This window comes from Aquarana catesbeiana, linkage group LG03, assembly GCF_042186555.1.
Source record: "Aquarana catesbeiana isolate 2022-GZ linkage group LG03, ASM4218655v1, whole genome shotgun sequence".
In the NCBI taxonomy this organism is placed as follows: Eukaryota; Metazoa; Chordata; class Amphibia; order Anura; family Ranidae; genus Aquarana; species Aquarana catesbeiana.
The window spans coordinates 228819985-228841532 of record NC_133326.1 but is presented as its reverse complement, the minus strand read 5'-3'; positions in this window follow the sequence as shown (position 1 = coordinate 228841532).

Genomic DNA, 21548 nt, shown 5'->3' with positions numbered 1-21548 from the left:
ATGACCCATGAAAACAGACCCCACGGGGCAATGGGTACTGTATGTCCCCCATTAGATGGAAAAGGCATGGGGAGTGATAAAACAAAAAGAGAAGAAAGAAAGGAGGGCGCACCAACCTAGTGCATTACCACTGATAGCATTTATTAAAAAAGGTAAAACAGCAAATGGATACTCACAAGCGAGCATGAATGACAGGCATGAACAATAGCTGCAGGTGAGCAGTGACAAACGTCAGTAAGAAACCGGGACCGGACATCAGATGGATGAGGCAATGGCTGACGCGTTTCGGGGGAGAACCCCTTTCTTCAGAGCCTAAGCGGGTAGTGACTGCTCACAAATGAGAGCTCCTCTATATATGTGTATGTGTGTAGCTATGCATCCCAATCACCACCAGCACCAGCCCACAAAGGCCACACCCACCTCACAGGAAGCACAACCCCCCAAGATGGTGAAGCCCTCTCTAGTGTCACTCTGTCGCCATAGTGACACCATGATGATATTCTGCCAAAAACCCCACACATCAATGGCTAAATTATACCAATCAGAATCAATAGTTCATTGGATACATTTGATAAAGGACCATATCCTAATGTACAGGAATAAACTACATAGGCAGACAAACAGAGGTCATCTAGCAGGAGCACTATCCTGGCCATATCCTATGTGCAAGGGTTCAGGAACAGCTAGCGGTGTTCTCAGATTTAGAATCATTTGCTGAATGGGACAAGAAAATTAATGAACAAACTATAGAGTTCGAGGCTGACCTGATTACTAGAAAATCAGGGAAATTTAAGAGGGATAGGCAGGACTACATGACAGGGCAGGAGTTTAATTGGAAGAAGGACAGGATGCCTTCACTTCCCACTAATGTACAGGAGGGGAGTATGGAGCAAGAGCACCATCAGGTGACCACTGCTCCTACTACCAAAAATAGTACATATAAGGGGTATCAAACTAGGGGTTCCAGCAAAAATATTAATAACAATAAAAATAGCTCCAAAAAGAAAAATCACTACCAGAATAAAAACAAGAATAAACACATACACAAAAATAAAAACACTAACTACATTTATAGCTGCAGTAATCCTTCCAATAGTATCAGGCATAATGATCAGTCCGACAGTGGTTCCTCTAGTGGGTGGGTAAATGATGATTTTCCTCCCCTCTGCACAATGAAAGCACTTTCCGTAGACCCTGTTTCCAATGCCATCAATAACCAAGGAGACAAGAGAATGGGGGACTGCTCCTGATACTGAGAATAAAGCGAATTTCCCCTCAATTAAAGAAACTATAATATATGAGGGAACCATGGGGATGCATCCACATATAGATGCACCAGCAAAGAACATACAGGAATCCCCTGGAAGATCAAGATCCCATGATCCATTGAGAAAAGGAGGGAATGCTACCAATATTGAAGTATCTGAATCTAACGATGAGGTTCCTTTTTTGGCGGAAGGAGCTGCGGGAAAGATGGTACCTGCAGCAAAGAAAAGCAGTGCTTCCCGATTACCATCACCCCTAAACACCCGGAGACAATTAAGACCACGAGGAGAGGGTGTAGAGGAGGGTGTAAAATCACTTCCAAAAAGGAATCCGAGGAATTAGAGAGCCATTCCACGATCAAAATATTTAATCTGTCCAAATGTGAACTTTCAGAAACAGAACTCCGATTACTTAGAAGAGGACTCAATTATGCTCCAGAGAGCCCCCCCAATCTTTTTGAACTCTTCATCGACCTCAATAAATTTATACAGAACCTTACTGTCATTTTAGGCTGAAGGAGCTCAATGGAACAATTGATGATCATCCTGAGACGATAATTCCGTCTGCTTCTATGGAGCCTCTAGACGAGGGAATACTAGAAATCTTGGAAGAACTCTATATAGAGGGAAGCCATGAGTGTACGTATGAAGCCCCTCCTTCGATCCTTGAGGGAGAGATCATTAACACCAACTTTAGACCTAGATCGAGCTTCTACCCCCATTGGAATAAGGGTAATTTTATACCCACTTTCTATGAGGTAGTAATGGAAGAGTTTAGGAAGATTTGTGGGGGAAATACTCGGAAATACAACAAAGGCCATGAAGCTATTTTGGATGGCCCTCTGAATAGCCTGAGAAAAAATTCCGACATTATAATTAGAAAAACAGACAAGGGTGGAGGTTTGGTCATACAAGATAGAGACCAATATTTTTTTTTTGTATAATAAGTTTTTATTTTTAGAACAAGACATTACATGACATGTCCAACAGTGCAAATCCTGTAAACAATGGCCTCGCAGGGTCATTTCAGTAACAATATGCAATATGTGGGTTGAACAAACACATACATTACTATTAATCTAATGTAAAGTGCTCTTCCAGGGATAACTCTGTGAGACCCGCCAAGGGAGTAATCAGGAGCTCTGGAAGCCCCATGTTTTCATGCAATATGCAAATGAAGCGGGGCCCGCCTAAGGGCTTTTGAGGGTGTATTTTAGTTGGGGGACTCTCCGGAATGTGCGGGGTACATAACCCGGTGGCCCACGCCCGGGGCAGGAAGGGGGGGCCCAAAACCTCCATCAATCCGCCTCCCGCTCCCACGTGGGCCCCCGCGACCCCGCAACAGTGATTTATTCATGTAAAATTTATCTGGCTCTTGGAAAACCGGAGATCTCCCCCGGCGGATTTCGTTTCTATATTGAACAGCTCATACTTAGCTGATTCGCATGAGTTTCCCTAATATTAAATCAAAATAACAATAGAGAGACACAGAAATAAATAGGAATAATAAAAAAGAGAGAGGTGGGGGGGTACAGTAAGAGTGAGAAGAGGGAATTGGAGAAGGAAGGGGGGGGATGGGAAAGGGAAAGGGGATGGGTCAGGTTACCTGCAAGTACTGATAGGCTTCCTCTGCCTCTGCGACGGACCCCTCGGAGCTGAATTCGTTATTCCTCGGATAGGTCAGGTTTTAGGGTCTTGCCTACAGGGTTGAGTTTTTGTTAGCCTAAGTACTCTAAGAGTAGGGTCTGCCAATTCCAGTAGTGCAACGTCTAGACTAGACGACACTGTGGTGGAGTCAGAGGTGTATTCAGCCCATGGCATCCAGATTGCATGGAATCGGTCTTTGTGGCCTTTATTGGTCGCCACCCAATCCTCGGCCTCCCGGATCTCACTAACCTTTCCGATCCACTCAGCACGTGTGGGGGTCGTATGTTTTTTCCAATGGATTGGGATCAGGCGCCTAGCTGCATTTAATAAGTGCGGCAGCACACTTTTCTTGTATTTTCGTAGCGAGATCGGGGGGACCTGCAGGAGAAAGTAGGTCGGGAGTAAGGGGATTTCTATCTCTGTCACTATTTTGATTTGGTTACGTATATCTTCCCAAAAGGATTTAATTTGAGGGCAATCCCACCATATGTGTTTCAGTGTACCTTTCTGACCACATCCTCTCCAGCACAGCTCGGATGTGGAAGGGTAGAAGCGGGCCAAGTCCGCAGGTACTCTGTACCAACGGGATAGCAGCTTAAAGTTCGTTTCCTGGGTCTTAGACTCTATTGAAGATGAATGAGTAAGCTGATACAAGTGAGTTAAGTCTGTCTTTGCAAATACGATGCCCAGGTCCTTTTCCCAACGTCTGATAAATGCGGGTGTGGTGTTAGGGAATGAGGAACCTAGTAGTTTATAGAGTTCCGAGACCAAGTGTGGTGTAGGTTCTTCTGCAATAAAGAGTTTTTCAAGGTGGGTGAGAGAAGAAGGGTCTCTAATCTTATGGCCTTGTAATTGAAAGAAGTGATGTAGTTGTCTGTATTTCCAGAAGTTCATTGGGGTGCCCTGTCTGCCTGTAGGCAGAGATTCGTAGCCCAGGAGTTTGCCGTCTTTCATGAGTTTGCCACAACTGGCGTCCCCACCCCCCAGCCACGATTCAAAGAAACCTATTTGTTCTCCCGGAGGGAACCAGAGGAAACCTCCCAATGGGGCCAGTGGGGACACCGAGGGAGCCAATTTTAGCAGCGGGTTAATCTTATCCCAGGTTGACAGTACCTGGGTTGTCAGGGGGGACGTTGTCTCCGACAGTCCTCTATGCTCTCGGGACAGCCAGGGAGCATATGATAAGTTCCTACCCGCTAAACATTTCTCTAGTGGTACCCAAATCTTAGAGCAAGAGTGGGAACGCCAGTTGAGCATCCTCTGTATCGCTATAGCCCAGTAGTATCTTCTGACGTCTGGAAGGCCTAGGCCTCCGTTTTGTTTCGAGCGTCGTAGGACTCGTAGAGCTATCCTAGGTTTGCGCGCATTCCATATGAATTCGGACAGTATGCTAGATATTTTATCAAAAAAAGATCGGGGTAATCGAATTGGTAGCATCTGTAAAAAGAACAGTATGCGTGGTAAAATATTCATTTTTATTATGTTCACCCTTCCCAGCCATGTAAAGGCCGTCTGTGTCCATTGGGATAGGTCTTTCTTAATGGTAGTTATCAGTGGGAGGTAGTTTGCGGTATATAGGCTGTTAAAATTATCTGTGAGTTGTATACCTAGGTATCGAATAGCCGACGTGGCCCAGGTGAAGGGAAAGGCTGATTTAAGGCTCATTGTTAATTGGGGTGACATGCAAATAGGGAGTATTTCTGACTTTGAAAAATTAATTTTAAAATTTGAAAGAAACCCAAAGAGCTTCAGTTCCTTCATCAGGTTGGGCAGTGAGATCACGGGGTTTGAAACATGGAACAGGACATCATCAGCATATGCCGAGAGTTTATGCTCCGTGTTACCAACTGTGAGACCCCTAATGTCGGGGTTAGCGCGTATTGTGCAGAGCAAAGGCTCCAGTACTAAGGCGAACAAGAGAGGTGATAGGGGGCACCCCTGTCTCGTGCCATTTCTGATGGGGAAGCGAGCCGAGAGGGTTCCATTTACCTTGACTTGTGCGCAAGGTGTCGAGTATAGTGCTAAAATAGAGGACAGCATTCTGGGACCCATTCGCAGTGATCGAAGCACCTCCGTCAGGTAAGACCAGTCAACGCGATCGAACGCTTTTTCAGCGTCTGTTGACAGTATGAGGTAAGGCTGTGGCTCGGGGCGGGCACGGGCCCAGTGAGTAAGGTGTACCGCTCTGATAGAGTTGTCCCTGGCTTCTCTACCTGTTATGAATCCCGTTTGGTCTGGGTGGATAATGTCGGGTATAAGGTATTTAAGTCTGTTTGCTAGTGTTTTCGCTAAAATTTTTATGTCTAGGTTAAGGAGCGATATTGGCCTATAGCTCAGGGGTACGGTGGGATCCTTGCCCTCTTTCGGGATTACAGTGATGTGTGCCAGAAGTGCCTCTGATGGGATAATTCTTCCTTCTGCAATAGAATTAAAATATTTGCACATGGGTGTCTCTAGGTGAGTCAGGAAGGCTTTATAGTATGCCTTAGTGAACCCGTCAGGTCCAGGACTCTTTCCGTTGGGCAAGGAATTCACCGTGGCCCGAAGCTCATTTAGGGTGATTGGGGCGTCTAGGTCTGAGGATTGCTCTTCTGTAAGTGTCGGGAGTTTGGCTGCAGTCAGATAGTCTCGGATCGCGTTTTGTCTATTGTCCCGTGACGTAGGGGAGGGGTCAGAATCTATGTTGTACAATTTAGCGTAGTAAGCTCGAAATTCAGCAGCAATTTTAGATGGGTGTAGAATCGGTGTTCCCGAGGCGCTATGTAGTTTATGTATATATGTCTGGGCTTGACGTTTCCGGAGGGCTCGGGCCAGCATGCGGCCGCATTTGTTTCCGTGTTCATAGTACCTGTGTGCCATGAATCGGAATTGTTTGCGTGTTTGACGATCGAGTAGGCGTAAGAACAGTTCCCGTAACTCTGTCAGCTTTTCCAGGTCTTCAGGGCGTCCGTTGGCTTTGTGCCTGAGTTCTGCTTTTTGGAGTTCGGTGTGTACTCTTAAAAAGTCTGCCTGTCGTATCTTTTTAAGTCTACTGCCCTGGGAAATCAGAGCCCCCCGAACCACAGCCTTGTGAGCCTCCCAAACCGTCCCCTCACTTAGCTCGCCTACAGGGTTCTCTGCAAAATAATGAGCTAGGGTATCCGTGACCTCAGCCATCACTACCGCATCATCCAATAAGTTCTCATTAAGTCTCCAGGTCCGAACTCCCCGTGTGCCTGATGGCAAAGAAAAGGCCATCGTCACTGGGGCGTGGTCGGAAATTGAAATGGAACCAATGTCTGCAGACTGTAAAAGTTCAAGAATATTTCGATCCACATAGATGTGGTCAATTCTTGTGTATACGTTATGTACTGTAGAGTAATAGCTGAAGTCACGGTCTAGTGGTCTAAGCGCTCGCCAACTGTCGGTGAGCAGGTGGGACTGAATAGTCCTGCGGAAGTGCTTCAAGAATGCGTAGGAGTGGGGGGGTCTTGCATGGGAGGTGTCTAGCATTGGGTCAGGGCTTACGTTAAAATCGCCTCCTAAAATTAGGAAGCCTTCTCTGAATTCCGCCAAGCGGTCTAGTGTAGTGTCTATGAAGGTAAGTTGATCTGCATTCGGGGCGTAAATAGTAGCGAATGTATATTTTTGGCCAGCAATGTTGCCCTTTAGAAAAACATATCTCCCCAAGGGGTCTGTATCGTGTTCTGCCGGTTGAAAAGGGCATGCCTTGTGTATGGCGATAGCTGTCCCTTTAGATTTAGGGGTCGGGGATGTGCTAATAAACCATTGGTTAAAAAGGTGAGTAGGCAATTTGGGAAGAGACTTTGGCGTAAAGTGGGTTTCTTGAAGGAAAACCACTTGGGTTTTCAGGCGTTTTAACTCCTCCCAAAGCTTACTACGTTTGTGTGGGGAACATAGTCCCCGTACATTATATGTACTTACCCGTAGGGAAGCCATGGAAAGGAGCGTGGGTGTTCAATGTATGCAATTTGCGAGGGGTCCGTCACAGACAGCAATGTGGAGCAACCTGCAGTGAAGGGGGAGGGAGTAGGAAAGAGACGAGAGGGAGAGAAGACAAAACATGTGTGAGAAGAAGAACATAAAAACATGGTCATAACCATCAAGACAGTATGGATGTTAACATCCACGCACGTAAAACAACTACTAAGGGTCGTGTCGAGGAGCCCCCCCCTGGAGAAGGGAGGGACCCCAGGCCACGACCCCTTATCCCAAAGGGGATTAGTGCCCAAAAAAAGCAGGGCGACCTACTAGGGGGTTAGTGGCCGTCTATAAGAGAGGGCAGGAGGTCCTCCGTCTCCGTCCACCGCGTCTGATATGGTGCGGTTAGACATGGAGAGAATGATGGTGCTTCAGGGAACTCAAAAATGTGCAAACCATCAAACAGCCTTACGGCTAATGTTAAGGGGATAATCTAAGTGCAATATGTATAAAAAAAAAAAAAAAAAAGGAAGAAAAAACTTCAGTAGCAGTTCGTGTGCCCCAGAAAGGGATGTTTGCTAGTTCCCAGGTAGGGACATTCCCAGCGAGGATTCAGAAAGATGTCGCCTGCGATTCCTCTTGCGATTCTGGTTTCTGGCTGGTTGCCACGGTTGGTGGGTAGGTAATTTGTCGTTTCCCAGGTCTGAGGAACATCTCCAGTCGGGAAAGTCTACCGGGTCCAGATCCAGGGAAGTCAAAAAGTGCGGGAGGTCATCTTTGTTGCGAAGAGTTATGGTTCTACCATCTTTGGTGACTTGAAGGCTGAAGGGGAATCCCCAGCGATACACCAGGCCTGCGTCTTGGATAGCTGTTAGGAGAGGGCGAAGTGCTCTACGTTGCATAAGAGTGCGCCTCGAGATGTCCTGATAAAAGGCCAGGTGTGCACCATCAAAATCAAAATATGGTTTCCCCCTCATTTTTTGCATGATGCGGTCTTTAAGCGTATATTTATGTAATTTACAGATGATATCTCTTGGATTGTTCGCATCCTGGGACGGGGGCTTCAGGGCCCTGTGTGCACGGTCTATTTCGATCGTAGCAGTGGCAGGCAGTCCTAATATTTCTTTAAAGATTCCTTCCAGGGTGGGGATTATGTCCCTTGGCCCAGTAGCTTCAGGTAGGCCTCTTATCCTGATATTTGCCCGTCTGCTGCGGTTCTCTGTGTCGTCCAGCTGACATAGCAGGGCCTCAATCTGTTGGCCCTGTATGTTACACTTGTCTTGTAGTTTAGAAATGACAGGGAGAGTTTCCTCAAGTTTCTGTTCCAGAGAATCAAGTCTGCCTCCTAAATGATTTGTATCAGCTTTGAGCTGAGCAATATCTTCCTTAAAAGCTTTTTCCACTCTGTCAGCAAAGCGTTCAAGATCAGCTTTCGTGGGTAGGGACATAATATGGCGCCTGATGTCTGCATCTGCCAGGGGGTCCAGGTCAGTGGAGTCACCATCTTGGGAAGCGGGGGAGCCTGGGGAGATCAGGGGGACTGATTCACTCACCGACCCTGGAGATGGAGCGGGAGAGTCATCCATTTGCTGTGACTGGCCAGCGGAGGTCTTTGCGGCCTTGTTAGCACGCTGTGTTTTCCCGGTCGGCGCCATCTTGGAAGGCTCGCGGCCTCTCCCGGTCTGCCCAGTGTAGAAGGAATCCAGCTGGGATTGCCGCGATCGGTCAGTCCGTTGTGGCTGGGAGGATGCCCGGTGTCTCAGGGACATAATTTGCTGTGGGTGCGGGTGTTACCTCCGCTGTGGAGCTGGTAATGTGCTGCGGTAGAGCGGAGCTGAGAAGGCACACGTCCTCACTCCTCCATAGTCCGGACACGCCCCTAGAGACCAATATTTAGAGGAAGCATCCAGATTGATCAGCGACCTCAATACATACGAAAGGCTTACCTGGGACCCAACAGTTATTTACAACATGGAGCTCAAAGAGCTTCTCGATAGAGCTCTGGCCAATCAAGTCATTACTAAGAGTGAGTACCTATTCCTGTATTCGAAACATCCAGTGGTCCCATACTTCTACCATATCCCTAAAATACATAAGGATATGGAGAAGCCTCCAGGTAGACCAATCATTGCGGGAATGGACAGCCTAACCAGTAACCTTGGTAGCTATATTGACCATTTTCTCCAGGGGTTGGTAACAAATTTGCCATCATTTATCAAGGATTCTAGCCATGCCCTGGAGATATTGAGTACCTACACATGGGAGAAAGGTTATAGGTGGTTGTCTTTGGATGTAGCATCCTTGTATACATCCATTAAACATGAATTTGGCTTAAGAGCCATTGAGTATTACCTGGCGGAGGCTCACCTCTTTAACCCTGCACAAGCACAATTTCTCTATGAGTGTATTGAGTTCACGTTGACTCATAACTACTTTATGTTCATGGATAGCTTCTATAGGTAGGTGAAGGGTACAGCTATGGGTGCCAGGTTCGCTCCCAGCTACGCAAATCTATTTATGGGCTATTGGGAGCTCAATTACATCTGGGCCAATAACCCTTTCGGAAAGAACCTGGTACTGTACGCTCGATACATCGATGATGTTCTCATCATCTGGAGCGGCACCGATGAAGAGCTAGATGGGTTTTTAGCACATTGTGCAGAGAATCCTTTTGGTATTTCGTTCACACATGTGGTGAACGATCAGTCTCTGATCTTTCTGGATCTTGAATTGCGAGTAGACGAGCTTGGAGGTATTTATTCTAAAACCCATTTTAAGCCAAGTGCTGGCAATTCTTACCTCCACGCCCGTAGTCATCACCATCCTAGATGGATTCGCAATGTTCCATATGGCCAGTTTTGCAGACTCAGGCGGACGTGCACCCTGAAACAGGATTATGGGGAACAAAGCCTTGTCTTAAAGACCAAATTTAAGGAAAAGGGGTATAAGGATGAACATATTGAGGAAGCCTTCAAGAAATATCTTGAGTTGTATGATAATGTTGGTGGTGAGGGCGAAAGAAGGTTGGGACCCCACGAAGATGGATCACAACAACAACCACAACTACTAGTACGCTTTTGTACGAGGTTCAATAATAAGGCTCCCCTAATCCATAAAATCTTCAAAAAGAATTGGAGGATTCTAGAATCGGATCCAGTTCTGAAGACAAGCCTTCCTTCACACCCCAATCTGGTTTTCAGAAGACCTAAAGATTTGAGGAGCCTAATTGCCCCAAGTAGGGTGAAAAAGATCAAAAATAGAGGCCTAAATAGCCCTTGGACAACAATCTTTGACCAAAAAGGCAGTTATAGATGTGGGAGTTCAAACTGCGGAAATTTTATCTACATGTGTCACAGAAAAAAAGACGTAGTAGGAGCTGATGGTAAGATCCACAAGATCAACAATTTATTAACTGCGGCACCGCCTATGTGGTTTATGGTCTCCTTTGTCCATGCGGCCTTCTGTACATCGGCCGGACCTCTAGATCGATGAGAATTAGAATGAACGAACATAGAAGCAACATCTTGACAAAGAAGGATAAATATTCTATACCAAGACATTTTCTAGAGGTTCATAACAGTAGTATAGATGGCCTTAGGGTGTTTGGCCTAGAAGCTATGCCCAATGATCTTGACAGTGGCAAGAAGTACCAGCTATTGTGTACTAGAGAGGCTTATTGGATTTTCACTTTAGGGACTTTGGCCCCGAAGGGCCTGAATGAAGAAATTGAATTGCATAGTGTCTTATGACATGTGCTATTCCTGCTATCCTGCCATTTCCCCCTTGGGAGATCCATCCAGGTCCCTCACGATATTTTAGAATACTGATCATTTTAATGTCACCCTTACTGTTCGTGATGTTGGGCCCCTCCCCCTTTCTTTGGATGTACTTCCACCACACATACCTTCTATGGCTATAGGAGGTATTGAACATCCATAGTTAAATTGGGAGGGTCCCCACTTGGTTTGCTGGGGTCCTCCTGTTTAGGACATAGATAGTCTTTAAGCATGTTTAGTGTAGACATTTTTTTTTATGTATGATTCGTTCATGTGTTTTCATGTGTATTTGCAACAGTATATGTGTTTTTTCATTGGGTTCAATTCATATCCCTCGCGACATACCAGAATTCAGCGGGTACATGGCGTTAGAAAGTCCCCAGCTAGTAATTTAGCCCCCACTTTAGGTGCCCCACTTTCCACCATGGCCCTATTGGTTTATAGATATTTGCTCTAGTTTTTTATATATCCCTAAATAATTGTTTTTTTTTATATTAATACGTAGAATGGGTCGACATATGCGTGTGCATATATGTGCACATGTGTTGTGTTTACCTTTTTATCGATAATGATTTTTTATGATATTAATTAATAATGAGAATCATTGATTCTTAGTTTTACTTTTTTTCTATTATCTAATAGGTTCCCATATGTACATATCCGTTTGAGAAGGCGTGTATACATATATACATATGTGTATTCTCCGGATGGGGTTTATATAAAGATTCATTATCCACAATACAATTTAATACATTTTATATTTATTACAATAATTACATCCTTTTTTAATTCTACCACCCATTCTACACTGGGAACTTTCTAATGACCAATTTTATGAGGCTGGCTCTCTGTCTGCTGTGTCTTGTGGTTTTTGTGCGTCCTTGTCACCTTCCAGCATCAGCCTCCCCATTTTGGCCCTCCCCCCTTCCCCCCCTTCTCTTTGGTTCCCTCCCTTATTCCAATTTATTTATTATCTTTTATTTTTTATCACATTTAGATTGAGTCCATCCCAGGGGGGTGATTAGCATACAACACACACTGCCCTGGACATGCCTGCCTTTTGTGGATGCGTGCGCATCCACACACCACTGCTCTCAGCGAGCGTCAGGGCTATAGCGGTCGGAGGTAGCGTGTGGAACGCACATCCACCCGCACTTCCGGGCCACGTCCACTGCGCACGCGTGGGAGGAAGGGACGTCTGTGCCAGCCGGAATTCGCTGGTGGAGCGCATACGCACCCGCACTTCCTGGACATCGAGGCGGCGTGCGTTCCACCGGCGACAGATGGCAGCTGAAGGTCCCCCGATGTTTTAACTGGTACGTGCTATCCCCACAACATCCCCCAATATGCGGCATCTATAGAGGTGGTACAAATAATATTATTGCCTGACCACTTCCGTTTGTCAGCTTATACACTTGCACATAGGATATGGCCAGGATAGTGCTCCTGCTAGACTACCTCTGTTTGTCTGCCTATGTAGTTTATTCCTGTACATTAGGATATGGTCCTTTATCAAATGTATCCATTGAACTATTGATTCTAATTGGTATAATTTAGCCATTGATGTGTGGGGTTTTTGGCAGAATATCATCATGGTGCCACTATGGCGACAGAGTGACACTAGGGAGGGCTTCACCATCTTGGGGGGTTGTGCTTCCTGTGAGGTGGGTATGGCCTTTGTGGGCTGGTGCTGGTGGTGATTGGGATGCATAGCTACACACATACACATATATAGAGGAGCTCTCATTTGTGAGCAGTCACTACCCACTTAGGCTCTGAAGAAAGGGGTTCTCCCCCGAAACGCGTCAGCCATTGCCTCATCCATCTGATGTCCGGTCCCGGTTTCTTACTGACGTTTATCACTGCTCACCTGCAGCTATTGTTCATGCCTGTCATTCATGCTCGCTTGTGAGTATCCATTTGCTGTTTTACCTTTTTTAATAAATGCTATCAGTGGTAATGCACTAGGTTGGTGCGCCCTCCTTTCTTTCTTCTCTTTTTGTAGTCCATGAATACCCATTATTCTGAGGAGGGCTGCAGGACGAAAAGCATTTCGGGCACACCACATATTGCGGTTCTAGATACCCGAGCGCAGGAGAGTGTTTTCGGTTTTGAGTGATAAAACAAGGCAAAGGGGGAGCCCTAAGAGACCATAAGGACGTGTCATATCCATACATATACAGGAAAGGATATATATGTAGGCAAAAGTGTTAGAATAAATGGCAGCACTTGGCAGCAGTAAAGAATGTATGGAGCATGTCTGCCATGTGTGGTCAGTCAAAGAGAGGACTGCCCCAGTTAAAGATCGAGTATAAATACTCGTGGGCACCACCCCACCAAAAGATATCAATGGGTAGAAAAGATTTACCTTCCAACATGACAATGACCCAAAGCACACAGCAAAAACTACCACACAGTGGTGGAAGAAGAAAAAGGTGAATGTCTTTGCATGGCCTAGTCAGAGCCCAGACTTAAACCCCATTGAAAATCTGTGGAATGACTTGAAGACTGCAGTCCACAAACGGTCACCATCTGCAAAGAAGAGTGGGCAAATATTGCAAAGTTATAGTGACATACCCCAACAGACTAAAGGCTGTAATTAAAGCAAAAGATGGTTCAACAAAATACTGACATAAGGGGGTGATCCTTTTTCCAATTCAGTGATTCTGTTTTTGTTTTGTTTTTTTGTTTTTTTTCTGACATGTTGGTGTTATATCTTTAGACACTTGTTATAAGTTGTATTGAGTAAATACAGCTGGATAAAACAAAAACTGTGTCCATCTTCATTTCAGGCTGCAAAGCAAAAATTTAATTATTTTAAATGGGGGATTCTTTTCTATACCCACCATATTTCTCAAGTCTGCTCTGCTCCACCTGCCTTTTCCCTTCTTCCAAATCACAATCTAAACCCACCCTCTTCCCCTTTTCTCCATGTATTGTGACTCATTGTGTAGCATTTTGCTTGGTGCTCATCTATCGTCCAGTCAAATCCTATTGCCTTTTATCTTCCTTCCTATCCATGATCTGGTCCCTATCACATGCCTCCCAACTTTTTGAGATGGAAACGAGGGACACCTATTAACAAAAGTATGTAAGCATAGGACACATCCCCCGTCATGCCCCCTTAAAGGAGAATTATACAAAAAAATTATAGGTTAAGCCCACAATGTTTTTTTTTTTTACCAATACTATTCCTTTATACTAGCTTTCGAAATTTACAAATGCAGCAATTTAGAATGTTTAGCACTTTTAGCACTGGGAAATACTTTTTTAAAAACTTTTTATACAACTTTTTATACAACTATATTGATCAGACCAACATGAGGGACAAATGAGGAGGAAAGGGGGACAGAGGGACTTTGTTCCAAATCAGGGACAGTCCCTCCAAATCAGGGAAAGTTGGGAGCTTTGCTATCACACTGTGTTATGCACTATTTCAAATAATCTCTCACCTTTGATCTTCAACTTTTAGGTCTCTTCTTCTGATCTTCCAACTCCATCTCATGATTTTCAGTAAAGTGACCTGCAGACTAAGCGCCGGTTCACATTAGAAGCGGCACGACTTGCAGGTCGCCTCACCGAGGCGACCTGCACACGACTGCCGCGGCGACTTGCAAGACGACTTCTGTATAGAAGTCTATGCAAGTCGCCCCCAAAGTAGTACAGGAACCTTTCTTCTAAGTCGGAGCGACTTGCGTCGCTCCGATTAGAACGGTTCCATTGTACAGAACGGGAGGCGACTTGTCAGGCGGCTAGGTCGCCTGACAAGTCGCCCCCGTGTGAACCGGCTCTAAAGCCTCGTACACATGATCAGATTTTTGGACGACCGTTCGTCCGTTTTTTGTTGCATGCTAGTCCCATGGCGAAAGTGAAGAGGTTACTCGCCATATGAAAATTCTCGTACGGCAGGATACAACTTCAGAAGTGACGTAATGTATTGAATAGTTTTGTATGTATTCTTTAGTTTCTGAGCATGCGTAGTCTTGCTCTTACAATTTTTTTCATACGAAAACCGTACTAATTATACAAAAATTGGATGTAGAGTTCACGTACGACAAAAATTTTATAGTCTGCACATCCAGCATTTGTCGGACGAAAAACCGGAATCGGCTGTCGAAAGCACCACACTAACGATCCGAAAATTGTCAGATCGTTCGTCGGATTAAATTTTACTTCCGATTTTCGTATCGTGTGAACAGGCCTTTACGTGACCAGTTATTCAAGTGCACACAGGAAGAATGGGAGCGCAAACAGTGAGAGGAGAAGCCTCCCTGAATTTACAGATTTAGCCGTTGTGATATATAACGTCATTATAAATAAAACCAAGTTTCATAAACAAATAAAAATATTCCTTTTTGACAAACAGAAGTGCAACTTTAAAAGAAAAAAAAAAAAAAAACCTTAAACTATATTGGCTGTAATGCAATTACACATTACCTGAATATATTACCAATATTAAATATTAAGGGCTAGTTCACACCACATGCAGTCCAGTGCGTATTTGTTCTGCATCAAAAACGTATGGAAAGTAGGTTATATGGTTTCCAATGGCATAGTTCACACCAGTGCAGTCAGTTCCAGGGCTTTTCAGTTCCAGAAAAAAAGTAGAACATGCTGCATTTTTCCTGCACTGGACTGGAATGCAGTAAAACGCATCAAAAACGCACTAATCGCACCAAAAATGCATAAAAAACACACTGGACCCTAGTATAGTGGAAAAAACAGGAAAAAATAAGAAAAAAAGCACTTGGAATGCATCCGGAAACGCATTAAAAAACGCACCAAAAAGCGTTAAAAACGCACATGCAGAAACGGATCTGGAGTGCATTTTTGTGGTGTGAACTGGCCCTAAGAAAATAATAAGGAAAGCATTTTTTTCATTTTTTTTCTATTAGCAGCTTAGTAACATCCCAATACAAATGTGCTATTTTTATAGGCTGGGGATAGAATTGTGTTGCCGATTTAGAAAAGGTCAGCAGAGGGCGCCAAAGAGATAGTGCAAATGAGTAATGTGTGGAACTGCATAGGAAAGGGAAAGGATTGATGGGAGAATGCATACAGCTTGGCAATAGAGTCAGGGGGCTGGGGCTTTAACAGACAGGTGGAGCTCAGAGGAAAATGGAAGTTCAGGTGGGTAAACATTCATCCCTCACATTTCCGTTCTGTTTTCCTTTGTTGATGAAAGTCGAAATTGATTTTCCTCATAGTTTTTGTCAAGTGACTTAATTCAAATTTTATTTTCATTTTGTGTTTGTCACTGAAAACATGCAGCTTTTTAGGGAAAGAAGTATTTGATCCTCTGCTGATTTTGTACGTTTGCCCACTGACAAAGAAATGATCAGCCTATAATTTTAATGGTCAGTTTATTTTAATAGTGAGAGACAGAATAACAACAAAAATATCCAGAAAGCGCATTTCAAAAAAGTTATAAATTCATTTTCATTTTAATGAGTGAAATAAGTATTTTATTATTTTCAATCTCTTTATTAATTTTCATTATATCAAATATATAAAAACTTTTTCATACATTAACATTTTTTTTTTATAAATCCCCCAAATACCCCCTCTCCCCCCTCCTCTACCTCTCTCATCACCCCCCTCCCCCCAGCTCCCTCTTGTCTCCTGTTCCTCCCTGTCTACAATCTTTGTTCATTCCCACCATCTCTACATATCTCCTTGTCTGCTTAAATTCCTTCCACATTTTCCACTTATTTTCAAATACTTCCATGTCCTCATCTCCACTATATCTTAGATATTCCATGTTGTAAATATCATTTTTTTTTTTTTTACACCAGCTTCCGATCGTGGGACTTTCCACTTCTTGCCACTGTCGGGGAATTCAACTTTTTGCTACGTTCATTAGATGGGGTATCAATGTCCTCTTATATTGCTTTATTGACATTTCTACTCCATGAAACAAACACCTCCAAGCAGGGAGGGCTGGCAGCCTTAGGCCTGGGGGGCAAGTCCAGTCAAGTGGCCCATTGAACCCCCAAATCAGCTCACCATCCATCTACACCACATTCCCCGCACAGAGAGAGAGAGGGGGAGGGAGATTGCTCCACAATGCATTGCCCCAGAGAGAGAGAAGTGAAGTTTGGGGTCCTGTCAACTACCCAGACCAATCCAAATGGGACCCCAGCCCAACAGAAATATTCCATCTGGAATTCTGCAAGCACCTCCTCCAAGTCCATAGAGCACCTCCAACAGTGCTTGCCGGTCTGAGTTGGGCAGATTTCCCTTACTTCTCGCAGTACAGAAGAGGGTGCTATCATACTGGGACCACCTACAAAACAGCAGTCCCAACTCATACCAACATAAAGCCTTACTGAACAGAAAGGACCAGTCCAAGCCGTGTGGCCTGCAACAACTCATCAACACCTTGTCTATCCCAAACTTTCAACAATGCAGCCTGACAAAATCTCAAATAAAAAACATAATCAATGACTCCAAAGAAAAACATGCTGGAGAATTGAGAAATGAGCTATCAAACTCCAAACAATTAACTGTCTACCAGTCATTGCAGAGAGACTACAAAATGGCCCTGTACCTGGAGCTGCTACAAGACCCCAAAGACAGACAGACCCTGAGCCTGCACAGACTGAGCACCCACAGCTTGGAAATCGAATTAGGATGACACAGGCAGATCTACAAGCCCAGGGAGAGTAGACTGTGCCAGCAATGTGACCAGGGGGTCTTGGAGGATGAGGACCACTTCCTGCTACATTGACCAAAGTACTCATCAGTGAGGGACACTCACTTCCAGAGACTCTCCACTCTCATCCCAGACTTCAATTCTATAGAAGAGAAGAGGAAACTCCAATTTCTACTGGGAGAAGAGGAGCCAAAATTGCTGCCCAATATTTGACAGCGGGTCACCGACTGAGAGGGACATGAAAGACTGAGGACTTAAAAATCCTTTACATGAACTTTTGCCCATTCCCCTCTATATTACCCCCCCCCCCTTCTTTTTCTTATAGAAACTCAACTGCTTTGGCAATAATAATATTGTGAAGTGCATGCAATATTACAAAATAAAATTATACTGTGCACACTTCTAAAATTGTTAAATATATATATATAGCATCCACAAAAATTATAGCATCCAAAAAATGTAATACCAATTCTTAGAAATGTGTAATAAACATCACAGTGAGTGTATGTAACTGACCATACACTCAAGATTAAAGTGCTCCAGTGTCCTTGTGCAATATTCAAATAACAATAAATAAGTGTTGCAAAAAATCATCCATGCGATTCAGTGCTGCAGTGCGTTTGTGCAATATTCAAACTAACAGTCCATAGGTACAGGGGGTCCCCGGGTTACAAACAAGATAGGGACTTTAGGTTTGTTCTTAAGTTGAATCTGTTTGTAAGTCGAAACAGGTAAATTTTTTAAGTGTAGCTCCAGCCAAAAAATAAATGTTTAAGTTTTGTAGATAGCATAGGGAAGGGTTATCACCCCTGTAACATTTGTTTTGCTGTCTGTGCCCCTGTTCAGAAGATTTCACCTCACTTTCTGTCCCAATGACAATTGGATTTTGAAAATTTGGGGTTAATAGGGAAATAAGGATAGGTGATAAAGCATCAGTGGGGACACCTTTTTCCCATATTAACTCTTACAGGAGTGAATTTCCCTTCCTAGGGGTAGATTTCATCTCACTTCCTGTTGTCTCCCTCCGTTTGTAAGTAGGAGTCGTTTGTAAGTCGGATGTTTGTAAGTAGGGGACCCCCTGTATTCCAAAAAAACATCCATGCGTCTCAGTGAATCAAAGGTAAAGTGCTGTGTCCACACATAAGTGCTCCCCCCCAGGTGATAGCCGCTCACCTTAGGGCATGTGACCTTGCTGCTAGGCTTGGTCAAATTACGCCTTAGAACCACTATGGGTTCAGTAGTAGGATCCTGGATTGATTTCACTTGTGCCTCTGTTCATCAAAGTAGTGCCACTTTTACCTCGGTAATATTAACACAGAAAGGACTTCATGGTGCAGTATATAAAAACATTTATTAAAACCAAAATAAAAATCCCCACACTGGGTACTCACAATGTCATGACGCTTCAGCGCGCCACTCTAAAATCGCAATACTGAGCGGGATACGGCGGCCGATACGGTGTACTGATCGTTCCCCACAGGTTATCTGTCTGGCATTCCATCCTGTCCCCTTCCCCATGACATCACCCCCTGATCAATATACGAAATACCCCTTGTATCGACACACATTGGGGAAGGGGACAGGACCGAACGCCAGACAGATAACCTGTCAGGAACGATCATTACACCACCCCGATATCGGCCGCCATATCCCGCGGCCGATTTCGTATATTGATCAGGGGGTGATGTCATGGGGAAGGGGACAGGATGGAATGCCAGACAGATAACCTGTCGGGAACGATCAGTACACCGTATCGGCCGCCGTATCCCGCTCAGTATTGCGATTTTAGAGTGGCGCGCTGAAGCGTCATGACATTGTGAGTACCCAGTGTGGGGATTTTTATTTTGGTTTTAATAAATGTTTTTATATACTGCACCATGAAGTCCTTTCTGTGTTAATATTACCGAGGTAAAAGTGGCACTACTTTGATGAACAGAGGCACAAGTGAAATTAATCCAGGATCCTACTACTGAACCTATAGTGGTTCTAAGGCGTAATTTGACCAAGCCTAGCAGCAAGGTCACATGCCCTAAGGTGAGCGGCTATCACCTGGGGGGGAGCACTTATGTGTGGACACAGCACTTTACCTTTGATTCACTGAGACGCATGGATGTTTTTTTGGAATACCTATGGACTGTTAGTTTGAATATTGCACAAACGCACTGCAGCACTGAATCGCATGGATGATTTTTTGCAACACTTATTTATTGTTATTTGAATATTGCACAAGGACACTGGAGCACTTTAATCTTGAGTGTATGGTCAGTTACATACACTCACTGTGATGTTTATTACACATTTCTAAGAATTGGTTTTACATTTTTTGGATGCTATAATTTTTGTGGATGCTATATATATATATTTAACAATTTTAGAAGTGTGCACAGTATAATTTTATTTTGTAATATTGCATGCACTGCACAATATTATTTCATGTTATATATCACTTATATTTGTATTTTTGATAGCGCAGCGTACTTATATATTTTAGTTTGACCACTTGACACTGCCTGCCCAGAGAGAGAGAGAGAGAGACCGCTTCACACTGCCTGCCCAGAGAGAGAGAGAGACCGCTTGAAACTGCCTGCCCAGAGAGAGAGAGACCGCTTGATACTGCTTGCACAGAGAGAGAGACCACTTGACACTGCCTGCACAGAGAGAGAGCCGACTTGACACTGCTTGCACAGAGAGAGAGACCACTTGACACTGCCTGCACAGAGAGAGAGACCGCTTGACACTGCCTGCCCAGAGAGAGAGATCGCTTGACACTGCCTGCCCAGAGAGAGAGATCGCTTGACACTGCCTGCCCAGAGAGAGAGATCGCTTGACACTGCCTGCACAGAGAGAGAGACCGCTTGACACTGCCTGCACAGAGAGAGAGAGACCGCTTGACACTGCCTGCACAGAGAGAGAGACCACTTGACACTGTCTGCCCAGAGAGAGAGACCACTTGACACTGCCTGCACAGAGAGAGAGACCACTTGACACTGTCTACACAGAGAGAGAGACCACTTGACACTGCCTGCCCAGAGAGAGAGACCGATTGACACTGCCTGCCCAGAGAGAAAACCACTTGACACTGCCTGCCCAGAGAGAGAGAGAGAGAGGCCGCTTGACTCTGCCTGCCCAGAGAGAGAGACTGCTTGACACTGCCTGCCCAGAGAGAGAGAGACCACTTGACACTGCCTGCATAGAGAGAGAGAGAGACTGCTTGACACTGCCTGCCCAGAGAGAGACTACTTGACACTGCCTTCCCAGAGAGAGACCACTTCACACTGCCTGCCCAGAGATAGAGATCACTTGACATTGCCTGCCCAGAGTGAGAGAGTCCTCTTGACACTGCCTGCACAGAGAGAGAGACCACTTGACACTGCCTTCCCAGAGAGAGACCACTTCACACTGCCTGCCCAGAGATAGAGATCACTTGACATTGCCTGCCCAGAGTGAGAGAGTCCTCTTGACACTGCCTGCACAGAGAGAGAGACCACTTGACACTGCCTACACAGAGAGAGAGACCGCTTGACACTGCCTGCACAGAGAGAGAGACCACTTGACACTGCCTGCACAGAGAGACCGCTTGACACTGCCTGCACAGAGAGAGAGACCGCTTGACACTGCCTGCACAGAGGGAGAGACCGCTTGACACTGCCTGCCCAGAGAGAGAGACCGATTGACACTGCCTGCCCAGAGAGAAAAGCGCTTGACACTGCCTGCCCAGAGAGAGAGAGAGAGAGAGACTGCTTGACACTGCCTGCCCAGAGAGAGAGAGAGAGACCACTTGACACTGCCTGCATAGAGAGAGAGACTGCTTGACACTGCCTGCCCAGAGAGAGACTACTTGACACTGCCTGCCCAGAGATAGAGAGACCGCTTGACACTGCCTGCCCAGAGAGAGAGACCACTTGACACTGCCTGCCCAGAGAGAGACCACTTGACACTGCCTGCCCAGAGAGAGAGACCACTTGACATTGCCTGCCCAGAGAGAGAGAGACCGCTTGACACTGCCTGCCCAGAGAGGGAGACCGCTTGACACTGCCTGCCCAGAGAGAGACCACTTCACACTGCCTGCCCAGAGATAGAGACCACTTGACATTGCCTGCCCAGAGAGACAGAGACTGCTTGACACTGCCTGCACAGAGAGAGAGACCACTTGAAACTGCCTGCACAGAGAGAGAGACCGCTTGACACTGCCTACACAGAGAGAGAGAGACCGCTTGACACTGCCTACACAGAGAGAGAGAGACCGCTTGACACTGCCTGCACAGAGAGAGAGACCACTTGACA